Here is a 22563-nt window from a genome sequence, read left to right on the forward strand (position 1 = left end):
AACTAAATTCAAAACAATTCTGCTTCCATCTACACAAAATGACTGAGAAAAGAATAGCCATGACAGAACACCAATACTTGCTGTTACATAGTAACGAAGATTAGATTCTTCCAAGCAAAACAGCTGGCTACCACGTGCTAACGTGAAAAAGTCGCGAATGTCAGCATGGACTCTGGGTGGCAGGTTCAGCGGTTGCCATGGTCACGTCTTGAAACCACTTAACTGCCAATACCAATACAGTATACTGTATGTACAGCTGTCAAAAGAAAAAGTGGCCGCTCTCCTGAATCAAAGTTCCCTTCGGGTATCTTCGCTACAATTCGGAGACAGGCGATGTTACATGTTGTTGGACCACGTTGCCTGATATCTACAGTTATAATTGAAGTGTACTGTGTGTTATTCGATAGCATAATAGTAGCGTTCAGGCCTCTTATTCATGAGGTCCTGCGTTCGACTACAACCTCGTGCTTTTTATGTCCTTTTTTGTTCTGTTTTTGAGAGAGACAAACTAGACATAATGGCTCCTTTCTCTTTTATGATTATTTTAGTAATTAACATCAGGTTCATTAATATATTATGCCATGACTTTATCATTATCATTATGATATTGTGGCTGCAAATGGAAAGAAAAAAGTTTTTATTCTCAATAAAATATCTTTCGTGGCATAAACATAACAAATTTACTGCCGTCGGCCTTAAAACATTCAAACAATTAAGCGTTCAAAAAACAAAACAAAAAGCCACAATTCAATATTTAGTCTATCTTCCTCTTACCTCGATCATCTTGCAGTCGAGTGGGCATGGAATTGACTAGTCTTTGCAAATAGCGACTGTTCTTAGGCACGATATTCCAGGTATTCTGAACATACACACATAAATGTTCTGTCCATGGGCAGGTCTTACATTGCAAACCCAGCAATCTCCAATCTTTCCTATTTTCTGCCTTCCTCTTAGTCTTCCCATATGATCCACATATCCTAATGTCGTCTATTATTCTTTTCAACCAGAGACCCAACCAATTCCTTTTTCTCTTTCTAATCAGTTTCAGCATCATTCTTTCTTCACTCACTTTTTCAAACACAATTTTATTTCTTATTCTGTCTGTCCAATAGAGACTGGCTTAATCTTGCACAGGATAGGGACCGATGGCGGGCTTATGTGAGGGCGGCAATGAACCTTCGGGTTCCTTAAAAGCCATTTGTAAGTAAGTAAGTAAGTATTCTGTCTGTCCACTTTACACGCACCGTTCTTCTCCACATCCACATTTCAAATGCTTCAATTCGTTTCTCTTCATTTCGTCGAAATGTCCATGTTCTTTCCCCATACAATGCCACACTCCACACAAAGCACTTCACTAGTCTCTTCCTTAGTTCTTTTTCCAGAGGTCCGCAGAAGATCCTTCTTCTTCTATTAAAAGCTTCCTTTGTTCATGTTTGCAGTTTTTCTTGGGAAGGATAGGCCTAAATGCGGTAACATCCCGTTGCTTTCCGCACACCACTATCTCTTTCGCATCTTATTAAATTCCAGGGGGCCCAAGCGTGGAGATGAGGAGAGTGGATTTGACTAATTGGGCCCTCCTGACTTCACCGAAAGTCACGGCAAGGGTTAAATATTAATTCTATCAAGATGTTGACCCAGTCAGAGACCAGGAAATCTCAATTAGCCTTTGCCCCCCGCATCCTGGAGTAGCTTCTACGAATCATCAGAAGATCTTAGAGTGTGATTGGGCCAATTTTTCCGAAAATGTTTCCACACTTTTGCTCTCATAGCTCAGCGGACGAACGTTGGAATTTAAATGTCAACGTCTCAGGTTCAATTCCTCGTTACTCCTTTTCATTTTATTGTGGTTCAAGATAGTATAATGTAATAATACAAAAAGAAAAACTAATACCAGTATTATGCAACTGGATTTTTCCAAACCTAATATTAAATTTATGTTATTTATATCGCTAAAGAACGATTACAATATAAATAACTTGAATATTATTTATACAGTATCACTAAAGAACGATAACAGAATATAAATGATAAATATCGGTTTGTTTAATTAATATATTGCGAAAGAACAATAACAATATAAATAACTTGAATATTGTTATATAATGCTAATGAAGGAAAACAGAATATAAATGATAACTTGAATATTATTTAAATCGCTAAAGAACGATAACAATATAAAAAACGTGAATATTATTCATATTGGAATTTCACAGATTTATTACAGATGTATTTAAGAAATTGTAGAAGAATAGTAATTAGTAACAGTGTCCTATTTATTCTTCTTGGAGCCAAATTTGTAACTTTTAAAAGTGTGGTTACTATGTTGAACTGTATGTGTTGTAACGGATGCTTGATTTGTTATGTATGTGAGTCAGTTATGGGATGCTTGATGTCGTCGCAATGTCGTAATTAGAGTTTGATTGTGTTTGTGTGACTATTGTGTATTAATTTATGATATATGGTACGGAAAGCTGCATATTTGTGTTATAGAAGTGTTACGTATGTGTGTTGTTAATGTTTTTGTGTGTTACAAATTGATACCTGATATTTGTTTTGCAATCGCAATGCCTAATTTACGGATTGTTTATGTTTTGTTTACATCGCGTAAGCTAATTTAATTTTCTTTTCCATTTCTCTTTATGCTTATCTTTTTTGTGTATAAAACTATAGCCCTAACATACATATGTAAAATAAGGCTAACCCCCATTGGAAATACAATAATAATTATTATTCATATCGTTATAATACGATAACAGAATACAAATGATGACCTGAATTTTATTCATATCTCTAAAGAACGATAACAAAATATAAATAACGTGATATCCATAAAGAACGATAACTGGATATAAATTATAATTTGAATATCATTTACATCGCTAAAGAAATATTAAAAAATAAAATGAAAACTTGAAGAAGGCCCGAACCCACGACCTTTGAATCATTAAACAAGCACTCTACCTCTGGTCTACGAGGCGCAGATATGGAACAGTTTCATAGTTCCGGAACTGCTTGTACAAGCACATGCATCGTGTAACATCGCCGCGACCCGAAGTGGACTTTGAAAATATTCGCTGTTCACGAGTGCGGCCACTTTTTTTTGACAGCTGTACAAGAACCTGTTTATATTCACAAAAACTTGAGGTTCACAACGAAGGTGGAAACACTTCTCTGTGCCAACAAAAGTTTTATGAACACAGTCCTACTTTTCTACGCGTCGTATGTTAGCGTTAATGAAGCTTTATTAAGGGTAACTATCTCGTAACAAACACTGAAGCATGGAATCTAAATATCTATACTTCATAATGAGTATAAAATACTAACAAAAAATAAAATTTAAATATTTAAATAGGCCATCACGCTTTTGTAAATAATTAATGAATAAACAGTTCAATAGATAAATGATAGCTATGGGCAGTATGAGATGAATATAAATGCAAACAAGACGAAGACCATGGTCGTAGGAATAAAAATAAAGAAGGTAAACCTGCGAATTCTAAATGAGGCAGTAGAGCAAGTGAACAGCTTCAAATACTTGGAGTGTACTGCGAGAGATAAACTGTGTTGTAAAGAGTGGGTGAAGAAATAATGTGCTGAAACTGATCAGGAAGAGGAAAATGAATTGGTTGGGTCACTGGTTGAGAAGGTACTACCTACTTAAGGATGCACTGGAAGAAATGATGAAGAGAACAGTCCGGAGCAGAAGAAGGTATCAGATGATAGACGACGTTAAGTTATAGATCATAGGCTATGAGAATATAAAAAGGAAGGCAGAAAACAGAAAGGATTGGAGAAAGCTGGGTTTTCAGTGAAAGACCTGCCCTTGGGCAGAACACTGAATGAATGAAAGAGTTCAATTTGAAATAGATCGTGCATTGCGAGGAATGACGCTTAGTACGGTTAAACGAAGTAGCCTACTTCACTAAGACAACGTTAAAATCGGAGGTACCCTCGGATCTCGAATAACTATTGCATTATATTTTAGAACTTGAAAGTTAACTTTAAACACCAGTAAGCTTAGTACACCAAAACCACAAAAAGTATAATAAACTAGTTTGAATTAATATGTATCTTTTAAAAATAGAACAAGATGAAAAATGGTACAAAATATTGGTCTAATTTTATTATGGGTCTTCTATTTTCGTGATCCAAGAAGATTCCATCATAACCTATCTGAGAAAGCCAAATTGGAACAAACTGGTCAATTAACTAGTAATTCATAATATTATAATCTATCTTACACAAACGCAGAACTGATTAACGAAAATTCTTGAACGTTTGGTCTCACTGATTGGTTTCTTCCGAAGTCTTCCTCGGCCCAAGACGGATGCCGAGTGATTTATGGCGAGTCCTCGGCCTCACCTCACTTCATTCCTGTTTGGTCTGGTTAGGCCTACCTGGTTGGGTTTTTCCGAGGTTTTGCCCCACCATAAGGCAAATGCCAGATAATCTGTTGGCGAATCTTCGGCCTCGTCTCACTACATTTCGCTTAAAAATTTTAATTTTGTAAAATTTTGACTTGTTCCATATCTTAAAGCTTCATTGCTAATGTAAGATCCATGGAATACAAAGAATGAATGAATGCTACATTGTGTGATATTAGTAACTTAAGCGGGTGAAAGCTACACTATAAAGAAGTAACTTAAGCGATGTGAAAGCTACACTATAAAGAATATATTCTGCTATGATATTACAACCCAAATTTATACGTAGCAGAATAAAGGTTCCAGATAACTGTACGCACTCTATGACCGAGTCATGCCGCGTTGCATTTTACCATTCACACACATATATACACAGACATGTGTCCATGCATAAAAACTAGAATTAGTATAAATTCGTCGATAAATTAATTAAAAGACAGTATTATACCTCTTTATTTTACTTCAAAGAGCTCTACTTTTAAACGGCTATATTACATTGAAAGTAATGCAATACATGATACTGAACTAACCTTCCCATTCTACCATTTATCATAGCTTTGAATAACTGAACTAGCGCTGAAGTAGTTCCCTTCGTACTCGCGATAATACATCTTGCATATAATTATGAATCTGTGACAAGTTACGTTTGGTTAGTTTATGTTCTTGTTATGTCCTATATACCATCAACCAAATATCCACAAAAAATACCTTCTCATTTAAACGATTTACACTTCCGAAATCACGAAATAACCTCAAAGCTAGCTTCACCTTTCAAATTACCAACGGAAGATTTTAACAAACAAACATCTTCAGAAAATGTCAAATATAGTGTACAATACAAATATGTCACTAACCTTTCAACTCCTGAAGATTATCCTCAGGCCGTACATTTATCCATACCCCCATTATTCAACACAAACATTATATCACGCACACAACACTTCACCGATTACAAACAATCATGAACTGCACATCTGCGATTCCCGCTCGAAATTAAAATGAGGAGCGTTCGGTATAATATCATTCAGCAGTACCAATAGTGTCATGCTTCTAATAAAATAAAATTGCACTGCGATGCGCTTAGTATGTCCATATGAAGCAGATTGGTATAATTAGAACAGTTAATTCCATTTATGTATGTTCCTATTCGTTTACTTATCAAATATTTATGCGTCTGAATTGTTTTCAAATATATTTAGTTGGTCATCTTTCCACTCCCTGTACTCCATTCCATTAACCAATGAGGAGCAACCATTTATACTCTCTCTGCGTTCTGTTTCTTGCAAGTAAAAAGCGTTTGCTGACGAGTAAAAACAGTTGCTTACGCTAAAACATACACAATGCAGTCAATATTTTATGAAGTGAAACTTTAGCAAATCGTTAAAAGATTAACCCTATAAATACACAACATTTAAATGAAAATGTATTTGCTGGGCATTTATTCATTACATTTAGAAGTTTAAAAATAAAATTGTTTCGTAGATATATTACGGAAGCAGTTAACGGAACATCTGTGGCTACCACGAGCGTCAAATCATGGCGAGGGAGAGAGGGGAATCAACAGTAGCGTGTAGCATTTAACCTGTTATCAGCTTCTAAATACTGTATATAATGAGGAAACCAATAATATAATATTATATATTTCTTATTTAATTCACATTTCAACAATAAATAGGCTATAACTATGAACGTTTAATTCTATTTATTCGTTCAAATCGATGCTTATGTAATAAAAACCTTTCTTATCGCATATTATCAATAGATGTCTCCCGTTGTAGCTGTGTGTAGAGATGGTGAAAATAATTTAAATGCCGATATATTGACATTGCAATATATTGCAAACGTAATTTCGATAAACGATATAGATTGCAGAAAATATATCGGTAAATCGAAACCATTCGATATATCGCTATTCTGTTAGCAAATAAATAGATACTAATGCAATTACATTTGTAGGTGTACATTTATTACAATAAAATTGCTTACATTTTAATAGCCTATTCCTTATTAGCATTCAAATTAACATAACAGTCAAAAGATTAAATGTAAAATTGCAACGATAAACAATACATTTTCAATACCATAATTATTATGTAGTTCCTAACCTAAATCAAATGATGTAGGAGGTAAGATGAGCTTAAATGATACAATGGGAAAGTGTTAAGTGAACTCTACGGGTCAGTATTTCATATTGAGACATTCATTCATTGAATCATTCATTCATAGTGTTCTGCCCAAGGGCAGGTCTTTCACTCCAAACCTAGCATTCTCCAGGCTTTCATATTTTCTGCCTTCCTCTTTATTATATATATATATAGTATTCTGCTCAAGGGCAGATCTTTCACTGCAAACCCAGCATTCTCCAGTCTTTTCCACTTTCTGCCTTCATATTTGTTTCCGCATATGATCCATATATCTAAATGTCGTCTATCATCTGATATCTTCTTCTCAGCCAGTGACCCAGCCAATTCCTTTTCCGCTTTCTGATCAGTTTCAGCATTATTCTTTCTTCATCCACTCTTTCCAACACAGCTTCGTTTCTTACTCTGTCTGTCCATTTCACACGCTCCATCCTTCTCCATATCCACATTCCAAATGCTTCTATTCGCTTCTCTTCACTTCGTAGTAATGTCCATGATTCTGCCCCATAAAATGCTACACTCCACACAAAGCATTTCACTAGTCTCTTCCTTAGTTCCTTCTTCAGAGATCCGCAGAAGAAGAAGAAGAAGAAGAAGAAGAAGATGATGATGATGATGATGATCATAGGGATAGAATTTTTATGTACTAAAATATATAATAAGAAAACAGTGTCAGTACTAGGTTGTGCATAGAAATCCTAGCCCTAAAGGAATCTCAAACCAATATTATATCCTTGTTTCTCTTTCCATTTTAAAACATAGAAATAAAAGTTTTGAAGTCAGACGGTACCTTTTCAAAGTGGCAGTTGCTGCTGCCTTTGAGAACATTAATACTAAAACAGTAGTACAGTAGATAAACCTCCCGTTTCAGTCTCACGTTCGCATTTTGAATTTGGTAAAGTAAAGTAAAGTAAATCCATGGCGCTACAGCCCATGAAGGGCCAAGACCGACCAGCCGGCTGCTGGCCTCACGTCCACATGCCGAAGCAGAGGTGGACGATCATCCAAACAGACTGGAAGTATCGTGTGCTTAGCACGATGATCCCCCCAGCAGTTATAGCTGTTTTGTGAAACCGGATTTTTGCTATCTATCTAGCTCCCCAAGTACATCACGATGCTGGGTGGGCACCCGTCCCATACACTGGCGGAAATTTCATGAGAAAATTTCTTGCCACATGAGGATTCGAACCAACGCGCATTCCGTAATGCGAGTCCTAGGCATGATGCCTTAGACTACGACGCCACGGCGCGGAACTTTTGAATTTGGTACTGCATATTAAAAAGTTTGAATTCGCATTCCACACCAGCCAATCAGAGAAAGGCATTGATTGGATTGAATATTTCAAGGTTGCACAATTATGCAACTGCCCACTTTCATTAACGCCATCTCTCAGGCAATTATCGGAGTTAACTAGTGTTAACTAGTGTAGATTTAACACAAAAACAAATATAAAAAACCGACAAATTTATGAGAAAAACCGATATATTATACGATATATTGAATCAAAATTTCGATATCAATATTCGATATCTATATATCGATATATCGAAACGAAAATATCGGTATTTCGTAAAAACCGATATATCGTTCCCATCTCTAGCTGTGTCGATAGCGTATGCACGTGCTTCCCAACACAGGATTGGGTGTTATCCTTGTCTTGTGATTGCTCTGTGTTATCCCTGCGGTGGCCCTGCGTCATGCCGATACCGTGATAGGAAGGTTCGAATGTGTCAGCACTACCCGCAGTGGTGTGTAAGTCGGATAAAGGGGGAGGTTTATCAGAATAAGAAATAAATTTATCCAAGTGAAGTTTCACAACCATAAAGAACAACCGGTAGCATAACTGTTTTACAAATTATTTCATCTTTAAATATCTACACCACACCACCATTAAATATTCTATCGAAAAGACCCATACCACTTGATTAATAACTATACAAATATTTCATTTCAATAAAAATATTGTTATATTACGTAAGTTTTGTATAGACTACTATATAGCCGTCACTCAGTAAATAGTATAGACATGAAGATCTAACTTCAAATATTCTGTCCGCCTATTTATATAAACCCAAAAGATTTCACTTTCTTATCATCAATAAAGCATTAATCTGTATAATTAGTCACAAATACATCATGGCATTCACTATAATAATATTTCATTTTTAATCGTAATGTCATCAAACATTCTTAAGATGAAAGAGTAATGGAACGGCGAAAAATTCTCTCCGGCGCCGGGATTTGAACCCGGGCTTTCAGCTCTACTTGCTGATGCTTTATCCACTAAGCAACACCGGATACCCACCCCGGCGTCGGACAGAATTGTCTCAATTCCAACTCTTGGGTTCCCTCTAGTGGCCGCCCTCTGCACTACGTCATAGATATCTATGAACGTAGGACTGAAGTTCACACATGTACTGAGGTGCTCTCGTTATGAGTGACTAGTTGGCCGGGATCCGACGGAATAAACGCCGTCTTAAATCACGAAGTGATTTACGCATATCATATATATTATTTTAGTGTACAGAAGTACATATGATATTTCCATGCAGATATTCTGCGTCACCATACGATGAAAGAGTGATGGAACGGAGAAAAATTCTCTCCGGCGCACTCATAACGAGTGTACCTCAGCACATGTGTGGACTTCAGTCCTACGTTCACAGACATCTATGACGTAGTGCAGAGGGCGGCCACTAGAGGAACCCAAGAGTTGGAACTTAATCTGAGACAATTCTGTCCGACGCCGGGGTGGGTATCCGGTGTGGCTTTGTGGATAAAGAATCAGCACGTAGAGCTGAAAACCCGGGTTCAAATCCCGGCGCGTCCACACCTGTGGAGTAACGGTCAGCGCGTCTGGCTGCGAAACCAGGTGGCCCGGGTTCGAATCCCGGTCGGGACAAGTTACCTGGTTCAGGTTTTTTCCGGGGTTTTCCCTCAAACCAATACGAGCAAATGCTGGGTAACTTTCGGTGCTGGACCCCGGACTCATTTCACCGGCATTATAACCTTCATATCATTCAGACGCTGAATAGCCTAGATGTTGATACAGCGTCGTAAAATAACCAAATTAAAAAAAAATCCCAGCGCCGGAGAGAATTTGTCTTCGTTCCATTACTCTTTCATCGTATGATGACCAGACATCGGATTCTAGGGCAAATGCCTATTTTGTTTCTTTAGGAGAAAAGTAAAAATAATTATTAATATTTGTGTTTCATGGGAATTGAAAGGTATTCAAAGAGTTTTATAGTGCCCTAAAATGCCCTAAAACGGTTATTAGAGCCTAATTTGTTAATATTCGCCTAAAAATGCCTAACTCACTGTAAAGTTTCGCATTTTACTCTTACTTTTTATAATTTATACATGCATTCACTGCGAAATTTAAGGCATTTAAAAAGTGGAAAGTTTTCTTCACACCGGCCATGAAACCACTGATAAAGGAAACAAAATGTTTTGAATCTCACGACACTCGCAATAGATTTCACCGAATTTAACATGTTTGGAGGCATAAATGCCGACAAAGAACCAACCTTAGTTTTGAAGCAGGCAACAATCACAATGTGCTGCTACCGATTCAGAGATATACTATACTATAAAAATGACTGTTTTCGGTCTGAAACCGATTAGCTGTACTGCCCTTCAGAGTGTCATAAAATCACAATTTTTGGAGAAAGAGTGTTTTTGAAATGTTTATGAAAAGTCGTAAAACTGCGAATTAGTAGGGTAAGCCGTTACAAAATATTTAAAAGAATGGCCCTCCTAGTGTTAACACTACCAGGAAATGCAACAATAAGTGGAACTTTGTATTTTTGTCCAATTGAATCTCAATAACAACGGTTCATTTGAATGCTCGTTAACAGTTGCTCTTTCCCTCACCTTATTTGTGTTGAGAAGTTTTGAGCGGTAGGACGTTTTCCTGTGAAGTTTAACGCGATAATGCCGAAAAATATAAGTGCAAAATCTACATTGATCCGGCAATGGCTAACAGAATATTCAGAATTCACTTATGATGGAAAAATAATATTCTGCAAGATTTGTAGCAAACAGGTATGTAACAATAGTTGAAATATATAAATTCTATTAATTTTAATGAGTAGGCCTATAATATTTATACATTGACTGAGCTATCCTGAGGTATAATTCTTTTTAAGACCACTACACTTTAACCGTTTAAATTCCGATAGTTAAAGTATTTGCAGGTCATTAAAATTTTGATTGTTCGAACCCACTAACTTTGTGATAGAAATACGGCAATACAACAATTAGGATTTTATTTTAATTCAGTTTACTTTACATTTTTAGATTTCGCAAGAAAAGAAGTGCCACCTAAAGCAGCATGTGCAAGGAGCGGCTCATAAGGCTAAAGCTCAGCAGAAAAATCAACTGCAACAAACTTTACTAACACAGCCTACTTCATCCAATCTCAGCAGCAATTTCTATGCTGATTTAACCAGAGCGTTTGTTGCTGCTAACATTCCCTGGAATGCAATTGAAAATCCGGTTTTAAGACAGTTTTTACAAAAATACTGCAAACAAAATATCCCATCTGAGTCGACCCTAAGAAAAAATTACTTAGACAGAATATACAATGAAACTTTAGCTTCCATTCGGGAGGATATAGGTGATTCTTACATATGGGTCTCTGTGGATGAAACCTCAGATCCTATGAATAGGTATATAGCAAATATGGTAGTAGGAAAACTTAGTCCTGATGGACCTTCGATTCCACACCTCGTATGTGTTAAGGAACTTTCGAAAGTGAATAGCCAAGCCATTGCTTATTTTGTAAATAAAGGCCTACAGTCTTTATACTCAGGTAATGTAGACGATTCTAAAGTTCTGTTGTTTTGTACTGATGCTGCCTCATACATGGTTGCTGCAGCTCCACTTCTTAAACATTTTATCCTAACCTCACTCATGTAACCTGTCTAGCACATGGCCTTCACAGGGTTTCTGAAACAATCCGGAATGAATTTCCTCTTGTCAATTCGTTTATTTCTAACACATAAAAATGTTTTTGTAAAGCCCCATCCAGGATTTCAATATTCAGAGAGAACTTTCCAGATATCCCACCTCAGCCGGTTGTTACACGATGGGAAACCTGGATTCAGTCAGTGGTGTATTATTCTAAGTATGTTAAAGAAGTGGTCACAGTTATTGATAAATTACCTGAAACTGATAGTGCAGCGTGTGTGAAAGCAGTGAAAGATTGTCTGAATGACTCACGAGTGAAAAACGATATTGCCTACATAACATCAAACTTTTCTTTCATACCTGCAAGCATTGGACAATTAGAACGTGAAAAACAATCTCTTTGTAGCCAAATAGCAATAGTAAAGGAAGCTCAAGTGAACATACATTCTGCTTTGGGCGAAACTGGGAAAAAAGTTAAAAATAAGTGGGACAACGTATTAAATAAGAATGTAGGATTTTCATTGTTGGAAAAAGTATCAAGAGTGATATCGGGGGAAAGTGTAAATGTTCCAGTAAGTATTGATGTTTCTATTGTACCTAATTTAAAATTTGCGCCTCTCACATCAGTTTCGGTTGAAAGAAGTTTTTCTGCTTTCAAAATGATTCTCAGTGACAAAAGGCAAAGGTTAACTGTGGAGAATTTAGAAAAAATTCTGGTGGTGTACTGTGCAGATAATTATAATAAAGTCTGAGCATGGAACTGAATTTCAATAACTTAAAATGAGTAATCTTGATATCAATAATCATTATTTCATTAGTTTCAATATATTAAATTTGTGCAGCTCTGTTTATAAATATAATATAGTATTCTTTTTTAATGTTTAAACATACTTTTTTGTGCGTATTTTAATGTATAACTAAAAATTTCAGTGAAAGAAATAAGTATGATACCTTGATGTGCCTAAAATGCCTATTGTCATTAAAATAGAGCCTAATTTTACAAATTTTGAGCTTATTTTAGGCGCCTAAAACTGCAATTTTTAGTGCCTAAAAATCCGATGTCTAATGATGACGCAGAATATCTGCATGGAAATATCATATATACTTCTGTACATTAAAATAATATATAAAACATTCTTAAGTTTTGTAGTTTTTAATATACAATACACAGACAGTTGTACTCAGAAAATTACACACCAGAGAATCTGACCTGTAAATTCTTTTTCGTAAGTCTTGAAGTTCTTGATTATCATAATTACAGAAACGTTCTGAAAAATTTACACAAATGCAGATCGACAGTCGCCCTGGGTGGCAAAGTTAGTATAGCGCTGGCCTTCTATGTCCGAGGTTGGGGATTCGATCCGGCCGAGGTCGATGGCATTAAAGTGTGCTTAAATGCGACAGCCTCATGTCACTAGATTTAGTGGCATTTAAAAGAACTCCTGTGGGACAAAATTCCGGCACACCTGCGACGCTGATATAACCTCTGCAGTTGCGCGCGTCGTTAAATAAACCATAATTTAAAAGATCGACATATTGGAATTATGGTGTAAGAGAATCTAAGTCATCTGAACTCTAAATATATCAGCAATTCTGCAGATCTTAGTCTTCGTGTGATATTGTTTATTTTAGTGTGTTTGTGTTCTGTTTTATTCTGAAAACCCATTATTTCTCAAAACTGACGACAGATGGATTTTGGAAAGTAGGAAAATGATGTAGGAAAATTGACATTTCACTTAAAACTACCATTTTCCGAAAAACTTTGGGTTCCAAGCTTCAAAACGAGGGGTCATTTGTTAAAATCTGTTCAGCCGTTTTCCATTGAGAGTTCAAGTCATTCTTTTTCGCAGAAAATGGCAAACCACAGTATTTCCATGGAAACGATCCGTCTTGTCGTGTCTGTCGGCCATTGTTGATGACGTCGGACGACAATACCCGAACGCGCGGGTACGTTGAAATACCGATACAATAAAAGATGTGAACGTTTTCACGTCTTCTATCTTTAAGATATAATTATTCACTTCGTTCATACACGGCCGACTTGATGTTACCTTCGCTTTTTTGTATACAGCCTTGACAATAGTAATATTTTCTTGAAATTGGATAATTTTTCAATTCCACCACGAGGCTCTGTCTGCCAAGCTCTGGTGTCCACAGAAGAAATACTCAATATGAATTGAAATAAATGATTAAAGTGTAATAATAACACTTATAAATAAAAAATAAGAAAATAGTAAGTGTTATTATGTTTAGTTCTGTTAATTATGGTAAAAGCGTGAGTTTAAAAGCAGGGAATATAACACATAGTAACCTTTTCATTTTAAGTAACATGATGACAGAGGCGTAATTTTGTAGTTCATTCGCTGAGTAGCACCCCTAGCCTAAAGTGCGATGTTTCTAAATAATCACTTAGGGTAAATATTTACCATAACTTGTACTAAGTTTTATAATTTCACTCACTGCACTGGTACATTCCACTTGATATTGCAGATTCACGAATCATAGTTTCAAGATTTTGCGACTCAGTGGATTATAAGCCACATTCTTCGAAGGAACAAGGTTTTCAGTTAAAGCTGCTGCAATGTTATCTAGAAGCGGCTAATAAATTTCACAGTATGATATTAGCAAGTCGTTTTTGGCCGTCTTCGTCACAAATTGGGCATTACAAGAGAGGGCATCTACACAGTAACGGCTCAATTTCCGAACACAAATTTTCTAATATATTCTTGTTTGGTATGAATGGTACTGCCCGTTCAACAAAACGATGAATGACTGATAACACTGAAATAAAGGTAGGTTTCGGATATCGCATAGTTCCTAAATCTTGATTTGCAATAAGACTCATCAATGGAGAGCTATTAGTGTTCTCAGCTATACAATCTAAGCATTCCATGCAGGAGATCCTTTCTTCCACTATTCGTACTATATAGCCATCAATATATGTCAAACTTGTTGTTTTCATTGTTGGTAATGGAATGTCTGTAAAAAAAGCCATTCTTGGTTTACAAAAAAATTGCAATCATAAATAATAAGAACTACAGAAAATTTTAGTGAAACACTGTAACAATTTCTAGTAAATCAAATGACTAATTGTCATTGAATACACCTATAGCTTACCTGAATGGTTTAGTAGCTGTTGCAGGATGTTTAAAACTGACTCAGGAATACTATATGGTGCAGCAGGGGTGTCTGGCAAATCTACTTCTTGAATAGGTCGTCCATCTGTGATGTCAGATGCATGGTTCTCTACACTGCTAAAGTTTGACATGCATAAAATACCCGTTTTCAATATATTTTGTAAACTGAAGTTCACTGCCCTTGCATCCAACATGTCATTTGATCCGGACATACGGCGCAATGTACTAAAGAGCGACTCAACAGGATCACTTGAAAATGCTCTAGTAAGAACATAATGGTACCCATTTTCTAAGAGATATTTAATGCTGAGAACAGTTGATTTTGTTGTCAACGTGATAGCTTCATATGTCTCGTTAGTTAGAAAATCTTTTTGACGTGTGCTACTTGCACACTTCGTTGTATGGATGTAAGAAAGGAAATAATTTTCTAGCCAATCTAGACGATAAACATCCAAAGAGAAGAACTGTTGCTTATCATGATTTCTAGTTTCCACATGATAATGTGTATTGCTAATATCATGCATTGCGAACCACTTGTTGATATTTTCCATAAAAGTCAATGTCGCATCAGAATCTTTGAATTTGTGGGCTTCAGGGTGTGAGTTTGCATTTTCTCTCAATGTTCTGATATCAGCAATTACACATGGAGAAAATATTTCTTTTGCCCTTCGAACGTTCATTTTTTTCAAATGCAGTAGGCTCAACGTGTTTTTTTCGTGAGATATCTGACAGGTTTCACTGTTTCATCTTTTTGGAGTTTGTGTAACAATTTCACATATTTCCCTGAGATTGTTCCAGTACCATCAGATATTTCACGTTCCAGGAATTGGGTTCTGATGTCTTTCAATATGTGACACTGGTCAAAACTTAGAAATAACTTTCTGTTTCCATCACAAGGGTGTGTGGTGACGGGTTTCAATGAACCGCCTGAAAGATGCTTCATCATTGTAGTATTGCTTTTATGGTTGTCAGAAACAATTCTAATAATTATAAAACCACATTTCTCGACTTCACTAATCACTTGCAATGTTAGTATATGTAACTCTTGCCCTGATAATTGTTTTGTGAAGAAAAATGCACATGGTATACTGTAGCTGGCTGAGAGCCCCCTTAAAACAAAACACAAGACTCGATTAGCCACTACTTCTTCCTTGGGAATATCAAATATTTCATCCTCATTTCTTTGTGCTTCTGTTGTTTCCTTATAGCCAAAAAAGCTTGCGATCGTATATTATCTTGGGGTTGATTACAGCCTCGTCTACAATAAGTGATGAAAAACGCTCAACTACAGTGAAGTTTTTTGCCTCTAAGACCAACCTTTCTTTAATCAAAGGAGTGACATCAGACGAGCAATCCGTAGGGCCAGAATATCTAGTTAGTGAGTATTCTGTTAGAAGGCAGTTTACAAAAACCTCTTGATCGTATATGGGAATAACCTTTAGGAGATATGTATTGCAGTATTATTCTCTGATTGTCTCACTATTCCACCTTGGTATTCTCTTTCGATGATTAAGCAGCTGATCTAGGATAAATTTTGCATGAATACTGCCTTCATCTGCCTCTTTCTTTACATTTTCCAGTTCCTTATATAACGGATCCCTTTTAATTAGGTCCACACCTGTGGAGTAACGGTCAGCGCGTCTGGCCGCGAAACCAGGTGGCCCGGGTTCGAATCCCGGTCGGGGCAAGTTATCTGGTTGAGGTTTTTTCCGGGGTTTTCCCTCAACCCAATACGAGCAAATGCTGGGTAACTTTCGGTGTTGGACCCCGGACTCATTTCACCGGCATTATCACCTTCATATCATTCAGACGCTAAATAACCTAGATGTTGATACAGCGTCGTAAAATAACCCAATAAAAAAGTCTTTCAATTAGTTAGAGTTTTTCGGTTGTTTTCGTTATCTCATCTTGCTTCTCTTGTAACACCCGATTAAGTCGTGTAATTTTCACACGCAATCTGTTAATATTTCTTTTTAGCTCTTCAATGTTGACAGCGTCTGTTTGCGTGGTTTTATGGTCATTTTGAACTGGCAAGAAGGAAATGTCACTAACTGATGTTAAGCCACTCGGACGTCTTGTTCAAATAGTGAAAAACCAATCTTACTAAAAGCTTTGCGTTTCTTTGGTGGAGGAAGATCAGTTTTAGTAATCGTTCGTCGTGGTCTTTTGATATTTGTCATTTTATACCTAGGATAATGATGGAATATTGTTGGCACAGCATTTGGTTTTAATCGACTAAATTTTCCAATATTAGAATAATCTTATTCCTTGAAATGTAAACTACAAACGACTGAAGGTGGGGAGTTGCTGTTTGGAACGAAGTCTTGGCGTGAAATCACTTTAAGCCATTTTTCGCATCTTTCTCTATCACTCGGAAATTCGTGGGATGATATTGTTCCTCCACTCTTTTTTCTATTCGAAGTACACAATGGTACACAACAATTCATCATTTTGAATCACATCACAATAAATTCACTTACCAGCAGAAAGAAGCACAATATTTTAGTACAATCGCACAAGGGTATACCCGCACAAGAAACCATACACACATTCCTCAGCGAACCTTGGCAGCTAATGCCATCTGGCGGGAAATTTCATATTTTCTCGATTACAGCTTTAACACAGGGATCAACATGAATTGTCAAGGCCGGTAAGGAAGGAGCAAAGCGAGCATCAAGTCGGCCGTGGTTCATACTTAAAAATTGGTTGCTATTTTATAGCTAGACGAGTACTAAATTCTGACACACAAACATGTAGAAATTATAATATTTTATTAGAATGCAATCTGCCTACTTATACATAGGTAGTATTCAGGGTGGGTTACTACTCTTTTGACTTCATACAGTGATAAATATTAGAGAATTTCTCTGTTGTTTAATTCTGCTGTTCCGTAAGACTTATTATATATTCGCCGGAATTTTGTCAAGCAGGAGTTCTTTTAAATGTCAGTAAATATACTGACATGAGCATGCCGCACTTAAATGCAATCGACACGCAACCTCGAACACAGAAGACTAGCGCTAGACCGACTGCTCTACCCAGGCCGAGAGAAATGAAAAATGTTCATGAAAACAATTATGGGTTTAATATTATGTGGCACATACGAGATACATTATTAGATTCACAAGGTTTTTGTTCACCTGATGATAGAAATAATATATATCGGGAAAAGTGGCAGAAGTCAAAATGTTAACTTTACAAAAGAAGAAAAAAAACTGTCTTCACGCTGGTTTAAGTCGATTTGATTTTTTTTTCTGTATGAATTATTGTATTGGGAGAAATACTTATGTCTCTTATCCCAAGCAAGCAGATGTTCCGAAAGTTGTCAATACATTAATGGAAAATGTTTGTGGAAAATTACTTATGCCACTTTCCCCAAGCACTGCAGAATTCTTATATTAAGGTGTTCGTAAAAATTCCTGTCCGACTTAATTCTTGCAGGGAAAACTTCCCAGAACTCTCTTTATCCCAGGAACCAAGTTTTACCCGCTGGGCGTGCGTGGATTAAAGCTGTTCTCTTTTATTCTGGTAATTTTAGTGCGATTAACAAAGCTGTTTACGACTAAACCCAAGTGATACTTCCTTGATTCAACATACACAGAATATTTCTAAAAGTAAACATTGCAGAGAAAATTCAGTTTAATACAGGCACAAATATAAAATCCACTCCAAGCAATACAGGAACTAGAAAAGTGAACTTAAGTTTGCTGCTCTAAATATAAATATTGAGTGAAAAACTGTGTAGAGTTTTACCAGAGAATCCTTATTTTAAAATTTTGTGTACGCTCTGTGAACATTTTTAATTTTTACCGTCTTCAACCGAGATCTATAGATAAGCTACGACATTAGAAGAAGTTACTAAAAATATAATTGAGCTTCTTGCAGTAAATTTAAACTCCAAGTGTTCTACGCACACAATATCCTTAATAAAACGAATATAAATTTGTATGTAAAATAATATTCCTTACCTTTCGTTGTCAGGTCCTCCGTCTTTCCTCCACTGAACCCCTTCTACGTGCTTTCCATGAGCCATGTGGGGCACTGAAATGAAGTACGAAAATATTAGTGGTCGCATAACACATACAAAACTGGAACATCAACGGCAGAAGTAGAAATATCATTCAATGTGAATAATGATTGGCTCCTAATGATGAGAAATGTCAAGACTCGTGAGTGATTTTCGAACTACAATCATAAAGAGACACGTGAGCTTATCATATCAGTGGCAGAAGTGTTCGATGCACGCACGTCTGTAATAATTGTAAGTTTTAACTGTGAATTTAAGTGAAACTTACTGGCTTCAATGTAAAAGTTGTACAAGGAATACTTTTCTAATATTATTTCAATATTTTAACAATTCCGCCTTCGGCATCTAGCTAATCATAAATAGACAATACAGCCATGTTAAAGACTACATAAGCTGAATATGAAAGCGTATATGCTTAAAACTTCTAGGTTTGAAATCAGTACTTTCAATTTTTCTATTTATGAATTCGTTTCCTAACATTAGATATTTGAAGACACGAAGTAAACATAGGTTTGAAGTGGCATTTTCGTGAAAATTGCAGTTTTACTGGAATAACAACTTACCGTATTATCTAACCCTTTAACAAAAATAAAAATCGAAATCCAGATTCGTTGCTTTATCGTTTTATTTGGCGTTCGTATACAGCGGGACGTGTATTTTCCAATAGCTTCAACGTATGTTAAGACTCAAGTTCCTCCAAATTGTGAGAGTAACTCTTAAATCGTTACTTGCTTCAAGTCTTCAATTTCATATTGATATTATATGTTAATAAACTATAGAAATATATTGAATATAAATGAAATTTAGTACCAGTAATGTGGTACCTTTACAGTTACATAAGATGTTCATAATGGAAACAAATTACAGAGATTCGACCATAATAGGCTAATTCATACCTAGGAGTTGACCGAGGTTCACTCAGCCTCCTATAAAATTGAGTACCGGGTCTGTCCCGGGGGTGAAAGTCGGTCAGAGCGTGGTGTCGACCACACCACCTCATTCTAGTGCCGAGGTCATGGAAAGCATGGGGCTCTACCTCCATGCCCCCCAAGTAGGCTACCTTCATGGCGTGTGACGAAGATACCTTTACATTTTTACCTTTTACCTAGAAGTTGATGTCCCTAGGCTGGATATTCAGTTAGACGGGCACTTTCTTTACAAGAAATAATTGAGGGAAGGGGACATACCACAAATCCTGATATGTATTGTTGTTGTTTAGTCAACTGTTCGAAGACAGGTCTAAATCCACAAGTGACACCAAGAAGACACACCTTTGAGGCAATTAGGCCAGGAGATAATGGGGTAGGGTGGCCAGTTCCTTCCCTCCTCCATTGCATACAGCGCCGACTAGGTACATATTACACTAGTCAGTCTGCAGATGCATACAAACAATTGTTCTTCCTCTGACACATATCATCAAATGATTTTAATTTAGTAGGTTATTTTAGAGGCTTTATCAACATCTTAGGTTATTTAGCGTCTATGTTGAATGAGATGAAGGTGATAATGCCAGTGAAATGAGTCCGGAGTCCAGCACCGGAAGTTAGTCAGAATTTGCTCATATTGGGTTGAGGAAAAACCCCGAAAAAAAAAAACCTTAACCAGGTAACTTGCCCCTACCGAGAATCGAACCCGGGCCACCTGCTTTCGCTACCAGACGCGCTAACCGTTACTTCACAGGAGTGAACCGTCGAGTAAGATGTACTGCCTAATAATATATGAACATATCAGCCAGAACCTCAATCAGAGGATGCTATCCAACAGCATATGTCACATCATTAACATTTGGGATTTATGAGTACATAACAGCAGAGCTCTACAATTTACTGTGCCTTACTATCAGTCCCTCAATTGATGTGATATTGTAAAGCTGTATAAACTGCACTTAACTGTGACATACGCATTCATTTAGTTATACTCGTAAATGAAGAGCATTACGAAGGTGACACGGATATCACGATTCAAAATGATGAAAACATGACGTGCATCAATTCTTAGCTAAACTATCAAAGATTCTATTTTACATATTCGGGAAATTTGTTTCATACTTGCACCACTAGGGGATAAAGTGTGCAAAAATGCTGTTTTCACAATACAAGTCCTTTACGTTTTTCAACTAGCAAAGACAAACTCTATAATAACAATGCAAAAGATCGTCTGTACTTTCTCCGCTTTCCAACAATACAGCTCTAGACCTCATTTCTAAAATGAAGTCCGCATTTCTCTCATTGGACATCTGCTATATCGTTGGAATGGAAATGCTACTGTCACTGTCTGGCCTACAGAGCATGGTTGACCTCTCAGGTCACCAGACCTGACTCCATGCGATTTCTGTCTTTGGGGATGAAGGATGCCGTCTTTGATTGTACACAACAAAACAAACATTAAAGTAAGGCAAAGGAATATCGCTGTGATTGTATCTATAAAGAGTATATGTTACGGAGAGTGCGACAAGAATTTGACGATCGGACTGAAAACTACGTGATGTGCCAAGTGGCACAGAGTACTTACATCCAGTGTATGTAAGGTGCCAGTTAATACATTGAAGGTTTTGCCAACAACTATATTGTTCTTAATAGTAAGTGTACGCAACAAATTTCCATCATTTTGAATCACTCTGTACTTTCACATTTCAAGAGTTTCGAAGCAGGTCTGATTCATTTGAAAATCGCATCACTACTTATAGTTTTTCTTGACCTATTGGTCAAAATCATATAATTTGCTAGGACTACGCAGCAAAATGACGGAAAAATTAGGTAGGCCTATACTCTGGATTGCACACAAAATTTGATTTTTATTAACTCAACAGTAAAACATATGTTTTGACGTTTTATAAACTGTACGGATTAACTACATACACGCAATTAACATTCCAGTTAGCATTCAGAAGTCATACACATCTAAAGAAACATATTAGTGAATTACAATGTTTGAACAAACACTAAGAGCAAATTCCTTTTCACTTGGACGTTGCTTCCTTGTATGTAAGCTACACGTAACAAAAGAGGTTTGTAACTGGTAGCAGACACTTCTTTAAGAAACGAGAGTTAAATTCTTTAATTGGTTATTTTACGACGCTTTAACATTTGCTCTCCGAGCCGGCTCACAGCTCATGAGCGGAATGCAGATATTAGCTGCGCTCTGTATAAGGGTGGACTGGAAGAAGGGACGATCTCGTGCAAAATGTACACAAAAGGAAGAACTATTACCAGTGTTTATGAAGTAAATTCCTATTCAGTGTTTGCAAAACTATCTTGGGCTAATATTAATTAATAAAGAAATATTTATTTTACAGGAATAATAGAAATTTTATAGATACTTATATGTGCAATATCATTTTGTTACATTTTTATTTATCAGTACATGAAAACGAGGTTTTATGCTGTTGGCAGCTGAAATAAACAGTAGCCTACTGATCATAATGAAACATCAGTTACAGATGTTCGATGTCTGCCTTTATTAAAGTTGATCATAGACAACAGTTGCTCCCAAATATAAATGTTGAGCCAAACATAGCAATCATTTTCACAGCCAGCCTGTGTAGTCGTGGATATTATTGCTAATGTTTATCTTGTAAAGCTCAACAAGGCTAGTAGTATTTTTCTAACGATCTTTAGCCCTTAGGTCACATTGAAGATCAATAAGTTCGGGCTGTAAATCGTTAAATGTTAAATGTTATGTTCCGTCTTTTAGATTCCTCCATACTGTACTGTAGCAGTAGGTAAGCAACGTGAAACAGTTACTGAGAATAGGCCTACACACTGCACTTCATTAGATAGCTGAGTGGTCTTTTCCCTCTCCTCTACCTACAGCAAGTCTATGTCATTCTGATGTATTTTCCTCTCCGTTTCGGCGAGCGGTAAACACAGCTCTCCCGCTCCGAAAGAGCGCACGCGCTCGTTGAGCGCTGTTTGTGCAG

This window comes from Periplaneta americana, chromosome 12 (genome assembly GCF_040183065.1).
Source record: "Periplaneta americana isolate PAMFEO1 chromosome 12, P.americana_PAMFEO1_priV1, whole genome shotgun sequence".
Taxonomy (NCBI): Eukaryota; Metazoa; Arthropoda; class Insecta; order Blattodea; family Blattidae; genus Periplaneta; species Periplaneta americana.